Source organism: Lactuca serriola, chromosome 1 (assembly GCF_051521515.1).
Source record: "Lactuca serriola cultivar US96UC23 chromosome 1, Lser_US96UC23_V15, whole genome shotgun sequence".
In the NCBI taxonomy this organism is placed as follows: domain Eukaryota; kingdom Viridiplantae; phylum Streptophyta; class Magnoliopsida; order Asterales; family Asteraceae; genus Lactuca; species Lactuca serriola.
This window is the reverse complement of record NC_136408.1, coordinates 77,372,128-77,382,941: the sequence shown is the minus strand read 5'-3', so window position 1 is coordinate 77,382,941 and position 10,814 is coordinate 77,372,128. Positions and strand designations below refer to the sequence as shown.

The 10,814-nt window shown below is 36.1% G+C and overlaps 1 non-coding gene across 1 annotated transcript; it reads left to right on the top strand.

Annotated features, from left to right (window-relative positions):
- Positions 1-7,968: 7,968 nt before the first annotated feature.
- On the top strand, positions 7,969-8,074 carry LOC145080667 (small nucleolar RNA R71). Its single transcript, XR_013695260.1, has one exon. It is a non-coding gene; the product is annotated as a small nucleolar RNA R71 (small nucleolar RNA).
- The last annotated feature ends 2,740 nt before the right edge of the window (positions 8,075-10,814 follow it).

The window sequence follows — 10,814 nt, the reverse complement described above, 5'->3', positions numbered from 1 at the left end:
TCATTGCTCTAGGTTAAGACCACACAGTTTCGCTTAGACTTTTTTTTTTTGGTTAATTAGGGCATCCATTTAACTTCATATACTTCAATAAATTGTCACATCATTTTTCTATATTCTATATAACTTAATCAATTTTTTCCCGGTACATTCAACTATACAATGTTCAATAAAAAATTAAAAAGCTAATTTATAGTATGTATGTAAAATTAGAATATATTCATTTTTTTCATTGAAGGGTTCAATGACCATTGAACTTCAAATTCATTGAATGTGAATGCGATATCTTATTATAATAGAATTTGATCTATTTAATGACAACTAGACTTGTCTTTTCATTCAACTCTCTCATTGAACTCACTATTATGTATATTCTAACTAGTAATCGTTTCTTAAGAAAAAACAAAGAAACAAAATAATATCAATGATACCAAAAAACAATTAACTCAATATCTATATCTATAGTATCTAATAAAAAAAAAAATAATTGTTAAATGTATCTTTTTAAAGTATCGTTCTAATGATGTCATGTGATATCTTTAAAAATTTATCCACAAATAATATATATATATATATATATATATATATATATATATATATATATATATATATATATATATATATATAGTATTCGGTTTTTGAATTTTAAAAACCAAATTAGGATTTTTGATGTGCATAAAAATACCCACTAATTTTAATATTTATAACATAACAAATTTAGACTAACTATGCACCTATAGACAGTGTATCTAATAAGATTATAGTATAGCTTGGATAAGTCGGTTATCGATCACAGGGAACGGTGTTACTAATTAATCTACTTGCTATCAAATTAACCTAATTATTAACAAGTTTAAAAAAGATTTTATCTGATTTTGCAAGATCAAACGAACTTAACTCAAATTCAATCAATAAGTAAAAACACTATTGTTTAGTTCGAATCCACTTTGTCCTTATGGCCAGCTAATAATTATGGATTATCAAGTTGGTTTTAATTATATTAGTAATTTAAGTCTAACTTTACCAATAACTAATTAATTCATGTAAAACTATGTATGGTCATACACAATTAAACAGAACCAATTATGATTATGAATATGCTATGTAAGATTTATTATGCAAACACAATTATAGTCATAATCTACGTTCTCTAGCACAACTAAATTTATTTACTTTAATTACTAACTAAGATTGGTCAATCCTAGCTCTAACAATTTAATGTTCACTAAATCATTAGGTAAACAAGTTCATGCAGTTAATGGTCACTAAGCTACAATGAACATGAAATTAAGCAACTAAAGAAACAAACGCAAGCATTCTAGGTAACTATAAATCAAACACAAGCAATTTACCAACTAAATAAATCCATATAAAATTAAGCTATTCATAAGTTAGAAGCTTCATCTAGCTAAACAAGAGTAGCTTGATTCAGATGCTCATCATAACAACTAACACACTAACACAAATCAAAGTATAAGGAAACATGTTCTTAAGTATCAAATAAGTAAACTAAATTATGGACCTTCACTCTTTTAGTGTTGAAACCCTTTTTCCAGGACCTTTCTTCTGCTAAAAATAGCCTTCTGGAACCTCTTTCTCCAGCCAAAAGTCCCTCAAGTCGTAATGGCCAAGAGTATTTATATTATCTAAATTTTCACATGCCACGTCGTGACAAGCGTGTCACGACGTGATCCGTAAGTTATCTGTATTCGCTAAGGACTCTTTCTTCGCATACCTATCTTCTGGAAAGATCGTGACCACGTCGTGGCAGGAGGCTCCACGTCGTGATTTCGGTTGAATCCGTGAATTTCTTCATTGTTTGTAGTACAAGTCTCCAATGTTCCATATATTGTCACTTCTGGTCCCTCTCTTCGAAAATGCTTTATTTTGGCTGCAAATAACATTTTATCCTTATAAGTACCATGATTTTGTGCAAATAACCAAAATATTAATAAAAATGTAGATCAATATTGCCTAAAACTATGTATAAATATGGCAATATCAAAATACCCCACACTTAGGCTTTGCTTGCCCTCAAGCAAATCTACTTATTTAATCTTAAACCTTTATTACTAACATCACATAGAACAGTCCAACTCCAGCTCAGCCATTATGCCAAGACCTCAACGCATGCATTTGTGTCTATTTTTTTCCTAAATAACCCCCCATACTTTAAATACTCACAATCTTCATAAACAATCACCCACTTCTTCCGAACAATGCTCATTTTATGCAACCCTCCGAATCCATCCCCAGAAATCCTACTTAACCTCAAAGTATTTTTGTAAAGCTACCCAAGCATACATAAACTAGAGAATTACAACTTTAGATACCACGACTTGAAGATCTTGAATTCTCCACTTTGCTTGATATTTGATCTTTAACTTTTTTTTAACTCACTTCTTTCAAGATTTTTGGCATCTTCAACTTTTGATTCTTAAGAATTTTGATCTTTTGATCTTCAATCTTGACAGCTCCAAAAATTCTCTAGTTTCCACTTTTCGGTAATTTCTCTCTTCTTTTTTTTTACATGTATAACTCACTTTTTTTTTCACTCCAAACCCTACATGCTTAAGCAGGGGCGCTTAACTTCAACCTTTATTGGTTAAGAAACAGCTTTCCTGGATAGATTTCTGGTTTAGGCTGCTAAACATATTGTATTCCTCAAACTAAGCGGAGTTATGTTTTTGTTCCATGATTTCACTAAAATAAAGGAAGCCACAAATGCACTATAACGTATATTGGCTCAACTAAACATTTGAGCTTTTATTGGATCATCCCATATAACACTGGCAACAATAGTTCAAATTATTACTACTAGATCCAATTAGTAAAAAATTTAAAATTTACCAAATTAGCTGACAATTCACTTTTTCTACCCCCTACCCACAATTATTTCATACAATGCCCTCATTGTATGCATAAATAAATCAAAATTAAGAGAAGGGAGAAAAAGGAACAGACTCCCCAGGGATAGTGGTGTGAACGAAACTCCAAAAGTGCGGATAAAATGTGCATTTCAAATATGAACCTCTTTAAAATATGAACTTGGACTTGAGCTTGATAGAGAAGTACATGAACCATTAATCAACAAATCGAAACTTCCAATCTTCAATAAGAGTGATGCAAATGTGTAGAAGAATGTGGGAAAGCATACGCCACAGTATATGGTGGAGGAAACGAGCCATAACGGTCTTTATAATGATCCCAAGAAGATGCGTGGAAAGCCTTAAGGTAAAACGCCCAATGGTCTGGAAATGGATAAAATTTCAAAACCACGTCGTGATGTAGAGTACCACGTCGTGGTGTCGTAAAAAAACGTGTGCAGAATTTCTTATTTATACCAAACCACGACGTGGAAAAGGGTGCCATGTCGTGAAAACTGGGCCTTCAGAAAATATTAATATCCCACTTCTTCTTGAACCTTGTACTTTGACCAATATCTTAATGGGTTAAGACTCTTCTAATTCAGTATGTAAACACACTTCCAGACTCTATCCTCTCTTTTTTTAGCGCACCCCACACTTATGTCGAATTGTGGGTCACGACTCTTGACTTCTTAGACTCTAATGATACTTGTCTAAACGAACACAACTCACGACTCAACTTTACTCCTTCCCAAAACTCCTTAGCAAGCTGTAATCACACAACCAAAAGAAAATAAAAGTAACATAATAAACAAAGTCTTACAAACCAAAATAAGTTCACAAAACAAAACCAAATAAAAACTAAATAAAAACTAAGAATAAGAAAGTCAATCATCATCGCCATGTCCTTGTACTCCACTAGGTCCTTCTCCATCTCCCCTTGGCATCCAAAGTCCTCCCAAGTAGGTATGTACGGGCACTGCGGTGGCATGGCAGGTGGTCGAACTACACCCATGTGAGAAAACATGGCCTCCAACATTTGCGTGTTGTAATTCATCCCACTACGGAGATTATCCAAATAGAACCCCACCCGGCTTTGAAATGGGTCAGTGGGCATTCCTTCCTCATGTTGTTGAGCAGCACGGCCTCTCTCAACTTCTCCCCGGGCTCTAACATTTCTTCGTCTTCTTGCAGGAGGTTGCTCGGGTTGTTCCATCTCTTGCTCTCCATCTTCCAAGGGTATAACATAGCCTCCCCCGACATCGACCACCACTCGTATAACCCCCAAAAACTGAATAGTTAAATCATTGTCCAAAAAACGGGTAAGATTCCGCACAAACTCGTGAGACAAAATCCCATATGATCGGGCAAGACGGGTGACCAAATGTCCACCTGTAATCGGACTTCCTTGTCGTGAACTGGTCGTTTTCTTTCCCATAAATCTTCCGAGCATGTAAGCAAGATCACAACACACCCCGAGAGTAATAATACTCCACAAAAAGAAAAAATCTTGTAAGGAAACCTTATCACCATGGTGTTTGTGATTGATAGAAAAAGTGATAAGCGGTGAAGAAAACGATGCACCAGGTTCCGAATTTGTGCTTTACTTGAATCACGAGAATTGTACTCGTGATTGGCGATAGTCCGCCAAAATTAGGCATCAAAAGTACCAGGCATAAAATCCCGAACGCAACCAAGTAAAAATGAAACAAAGAACGGAGATTGAGTCTCTACTTCCGTATAGATCCCCATGTGCCAAGCAAATTCCCGGAGACTACATTCCCGATACACCCCGCCCAACCGGAAAACTAGTGTCCGGTTATAATCAAAGTCAATGGTGTGTTCTTCAAAGCTCACAGTAGAGAAAAACTCCACTGATAATTCCCGGTACACGGGTTATTGGATTGCGAACAAGTTCCTCCACCTATGGCAAGTAAAGGAAAAATGGTTCCCCTCATACACTTTCGTCCAATAGCGTTCCAATTCAACCACCATTCCAACACCGCCAAGTGATCCCCAATCAACAATCAGAGCTATAGCAAACTTCCTATTGTATAACCATCCCAAATGGTTCTGATATGTCGTCAATAAGGCCTGTGAAATGTGTTGCGGAAAGCGATATAGCCGATGAATACTCTCCACATCAATCGGATCATTGTCCTGTTGAACAGACCTTCTAGGTGCCATACCTGAAAATAAAATTAAACCAAGCAAACAAAACACCCAAATCATAAAAAAACGAAGTAGAATTCTGTTTACCCAGGAACCACGTCGTGGTTTTCCACGCCACGTCGTGGTTCGCAGTCGTGACGTGAATTAAGATCGAGCATAAAAGAGTTGAAAACAAACAAGTTTTGCACTTGGGGTTTGTTCCTTTTTCTAATCTAAGGGTATTCAAAGTGAAAATACTAACCAATAGAACCAATTTGGGACATTTTAAATTCTAGAGAAACCCTAACCAACTAAATGCATAAAATCGGGATAAACAGCAACTATTATAGCATGAAATACATAACAGATTGAGTGAAAGGACAAGAGAATGCAAGAGATTTGGAAGAAAAAATGGAAAAAAATCGGTTGTAGGGCTCTTGCTTCCGTTCGTGTGACCGTAAACAAATGGGGAATAACTTTTGGTCAAAGGGTTTATGAACTGGTCCCCCGTGACTTTTTAAAGGCCACGTCGTGGAATTCTTTTGGGTCAAAAATCAACACGGGTCCATCTTAATGGCCATCAGTACTGGATTGACCCCATAATTTATCTATAGCCACGACGTGGTGAGGTTTACCACGACGTGAACCAAGTCTGGACCCTATAATTTTTAGATAATGAATTTTTTTTTGTTTTTGCTAATTGTTTACCACTTATTTCTAAAATATCCCACAGCTAATTTTTACCACTTGACAGTATTTAGATGATGACTTGATAGCTTTCCTAATCAAAAACTCAAAAACTAGAAAGAAAAGAAAAGAAAATGCAAACCAAACTCGGGTTGCCTCCCGAGAAGCGCTTCTTTTTGATGGAGTCATGAGCCGGACTCCGTGCCTCCTATGTTGAATTGTCAGAAGAGCCCACCACTTGGATCTTTTGTTCCTTGAAATGCCTCTTGTAAGCTTGCACTCGATGAATATATGCCTTTTTAGAATTCTCCTTTTTAGCCTTGACTTCGTTTCCATTGAGCTTGCATTTGATCCCTTGAATCTTCAATTCTTCATCATTTTTAAGCTCCATAGTATCCTCTTCTTTCACCACTGGACTTGTTACTTTTGAAGTAACCTCCTCTTCATCACTCGAAATCTCATCATCTTCCTTGCTTACCCAAGAAGTTGGATTTGTGTAGGCAATGACTTCAACTAAAATGGAATAGATGCTCTCGGTTTTGTTCTTTTAACTTGTTGAATTGTTTTGATTTCTTCTTCCATGAGCTTCTCTAATTGTTCAAGTTCATTTTCTTCATCAATGTTGAAAACCTCTTCTTGAGCATCACTCCTTTGGAAACCATCTTCTATTCCAAAAATTTCCTTTTCATCCCCAACTCTCAAGGCGAGCTTGGACTCGCGTATATCAACCAGAGCTCTAGTAGTGTTAAGTAACGGGCGACCAAGAGTAATTGGAACATCAGGATCTTCTTTCATGTCCAACACCACAAAATCAACTGGGAAAACGAATTTCCCAATTTTAACTAGGATGTCTTCTACTATCCCTCTTGGGTGGGTCACTGAACGGTTTGCCATGTGAATTGTCATTTTAGTACCCTTCATTTTCTGAATATTTAACTTTTGATAAAACGAGAAAGGCATCAAATTAATGCTAGCCCTAGAATCGGCTAAAGAATATGTCTTCAACTTATTACCAAACTCACATGGAAGAGTGAGGCGTCCAGGATCTCCCATTTTCTTAGGTATCTCTCCCAACACAGCCCTTGAGCTTTGTTCACTTAGAATTACCTTAGAACTCTTTTCCAATTCATGTCGAGTATCTATTAAATCTTGGAGGAAATTAGCATATTCTGGAACTTTTGCAAGTGAATCAATAAAAGGAGTATTAATAGGAATACCCTTCAATTGCTTGATAAACTCTAGATGTTCTCTCTCTAGTGGATTGAGATTATCTCTAGACGTGAATGGAAAAGGTGGTTTATAAGCTGGAACAGATACTGATTTCTTCTATTCAGACCGAGCCCACGACGTGAGCATAGCGGGCTCATGACGTGAACTGGGTATTCCAGCAGATTCTTTGTTTTCGAGTTTCGGCTTCTTTGCCTTTGGATCGGGCTGCTGTAGCTCCACTTCTAAGGCTTCTAAGAACTTAGAAATCGCCTCTTTTTCAATATCTATGGCCATTACGTGAGATTGGGTCTTCTTTTCAGGATTTTTCGGGAACATCTTCTCATTAACCAAAGTGGTAAGTTGACCAAGTTGTACTTCAAGGTTATTGATGGAGGCTTGCTGATTTTTTATTAATGCATGTTGATCTATCATCATTGCGTGATGATTCTTCATTATAGTTCTTTGTTCTTCCATTGCAGTGCTAGTAGCATCATTCCTTTTTTCCAAAGCTTCCATAAATTTCATCAACATGGTCTCTAATTTTGATTTCTTCTCAGCTAGTGGTTGCTCTCTTTGGTAGAATCCTCTGCCAGTTTGTCTATATTTTTCTTCCTTTTGCTTCGTGTATTCATCGTAAGGTAACCACTCTTTCTTTGGTTTCCTCATCTTCATCATACTTGTCCTCACTTGAGTAGCAAACTTGAGCTTTCTTGTTTCCATATTCATCCAAGTTGCAATCTTTTGTCAAATGTGGGCCACTACATCTCTCGCTACCAACTTGAATTGTATGAATTGATTGGTCCATTTGGGTCAATCTTCTATCCATAGTGTTAAGCATTGCCATCACAGCAGCCATCTCTTCATTTTGTGCACCCCAACTCCTTTCATGCTTTCATTCCTTGGATTGTGGTATTCGCGAGAATGTTTTGCAAATTCTTCAACTAATTCCTTGACTTCACCCGGATTTTTCTTTGTAAGTGGTCCTTGAGAATCAAGGAGTTGTCTCGTCATCACATTGACCCCATCATAGAATATGGACACTTCTTGTTGAATGTTAAGGTCATGTTGAGGACAATTCCTTAACAACCCTTTGTAACGCTCCCATGCTTCGTAAAGTGACTCCCCGGGTTTTGCTCAAAATTGGCTATTGCCTTTTTGAGTTTAGCTATCTTGGATGGTAGACAGAATTGGTCTAGAAACTGCTCATGCATTTGAGCCAAGTAGTTATTGTACCAGGTGGAAGTGCTTTTAACCAATCCTTTGCAACTCCTTTAAAGGTAACGGGAAGCATCCTTAGCAAGACAATATCTCTGTTAACATTCGGGACATTGAAGTAATCAGCAATGACGTTCACTTCATCTAAGTGCTTGAACGCATCCTCATGATCTTTTCCATAGAATGGGATATCCTTTAGTGCGGAAAGGATATGTCCTTTCACCTCGAATGTGGCAGTGGCATGAACGGCAGGTTGTACTAAGCCTGGACCAACGTCATCTCGAATTCTTTTTCTGTAAGCTCCCATAGACATTTCTTCAATATTCGCCATCTCGTTCCTTGGCTCGTTCTCGGGTTCACTTGTATGTAATTCAAATTCAGGCTCGGTATCGTATTCGGACTCGGTTTGGACGTGTATTTGATCTAAGTGTTCAAGCTTGCTCTTGTTCTTTGAAGATGAACTTGACTCCTCCGTTTTCTTCCCTGACTTCTTTGAGAACACTGATTTGAATTCTTGTAAAGGTGTTTTCTTTGGTGTTTAATCTTCTTTCACGCTCTTATCCTTCTTTTTGAGAATTGCAGACTCGGGATCTTCAAGTAGTGGCACCAAAGGTGTGTTAGAGCCTCTGGTCATGAACTCCTAAAATAAAACAAAAAGATAAAAACGTAAAACTGAACTAAAATAGAAAACTAAACTAAAAACTAAAGAAAACTAAAAATCACAGTTCTCACGTCGTGAGACTATATGCTCATGTCGTGAGTTCTGTAACAGAGAAAAAAAAAACTTGCTGGAAAATTAACTTTTTGCAGGTTTTATCCCACAAAAAGGACCGGTTAACCTAAAGCAAATAAATAAATAAATAATAAACTAAGATGTTCCCCGGCAACGGCGCCAAAAACTTGATGTGCACAAAAGTACCCACTAATTTTATAATTTATAACCTAACTAACTTAACTAACTAAAATGCACCTAGGCAGTGTACCTAGTCGAATTATAGAATAGTTGGGTAAGTCGGGTGTCGATCACAGGAAACGGTGTTACTAATTAATCTACTTGCTATCAAATTAACCTCTTATTAACAAGTTTAAAAAGGGTTTTCTCTGATTTTACAAGATCAGACGAACTTAGCTCAAATTCAATCAATAAGTAAAAACACTCTTGTTTAGTTCGAATCCACTTCGTCCTTATGGCCAGCTAATAATTATGGATTATCAAGTTGGTTTTAATTATATTAGTAATTTAAGTCTAACTTTACCAATAATTAATTAATTCATGTAAAACTATGTATGGTCACACACAATTAAACACATAACCAATTATAAATATGAATATGTTATGTAAGATTTATTATGTAAACGCAATTATAGTCATAATCTACGTTCTCTAGCACAACTAAGTTTATTTACTTTAATTGCTAACTAAGATTGGTCAATCCTAGCTCTAACAATTTAATGTTCACTAAAGGGCTGTTTGGCAGGATCTGAATTTTTAAGATCTGAATTTTTAAGAGGTCTGAATTTCTAAGAGAGTCTGAAATTTTAAGAGCTGAATGTTTAACATGTTGTTTGGTTGGGACCTCTGAATTGTTCTGCTGAATTATTAAAATGACCATTTTACCCTTCTGTTTTATTTTTTATTAAATTCAACTATTTATTTAGAAAATAACCTAATAAAAATTCTTAATTATGTATTAAAAAAATATATAAACACCATATAAAATCCAAATTTAGCATAAATCAAAATTAAACACAAATCCAAATCAAACATAAATATTTTTAAATCCACAATATCATACTAAAATCCAAATAAAATCCTACAAATTTAATTTCACCCCAATTGATTCGCAATCTGGTCACGTAAATTATCCATGTATTCATTTCCTTGTGAACCCCATTCCATATCGTGTACGTTTTCGCCATCATTTTGTCCCCCTTGTGGTTGAGCATTGTTCTCCTCGAACGCCATAAATAACTCATCATGAATATCGCATTTCCTTATGAAATTATGGACTGCAAAACAAGCAACGACTATATCTCTTTGCACTAAAAAAGGAAAAGGAGCCATTCGCTTTAGGATTGGGAATCTTGCCTTCAAAACACCGTAAGCACGTTCAATAACATTTCAGAGTTGTGCATGTGCATGATTGAATTTTTCTTCCTTAGTTAACGGACGTCGCCGTCGATAGTCGGCTAACCAATACCTCGTGTTGCGATAAGGAGTCATAAATCCATGAGTGTTGGTGTATGCAACATCGCAAAGATAATATTTATCTGTACACATGACTAAAGGAAGTATTATATATAGAAATTTAATATCGTATTTTAGAATAATCTTAAAAAGAATTAAAAACCTGGAGGAGGGAACGGAAAGCCTGAAGTCGGGTTACATGCAACTTCTTTCAAAACTCGCGAATCATGTGTTATACCCTCCCAACCGGCCCATACGAATGTGAACATCATATCAAAATCACAAATTCCTAAAACATTTTGAAAGCATTCACCTTTTCCTCTTCCCCTATAGCGAGTTTGTTGATCAGCAAGCACGACTGCATGTACAAGAGTTCCATCTAGCGCACCTATTGCTCCAGGAAAGATTTCTTTTAGCTTACGATGCCTCTCTGAGGAATTCACAGTTGCATTAGAATTCGTTGGCACTATAACTTCTTTTGCAAAAATCATCATTGCATT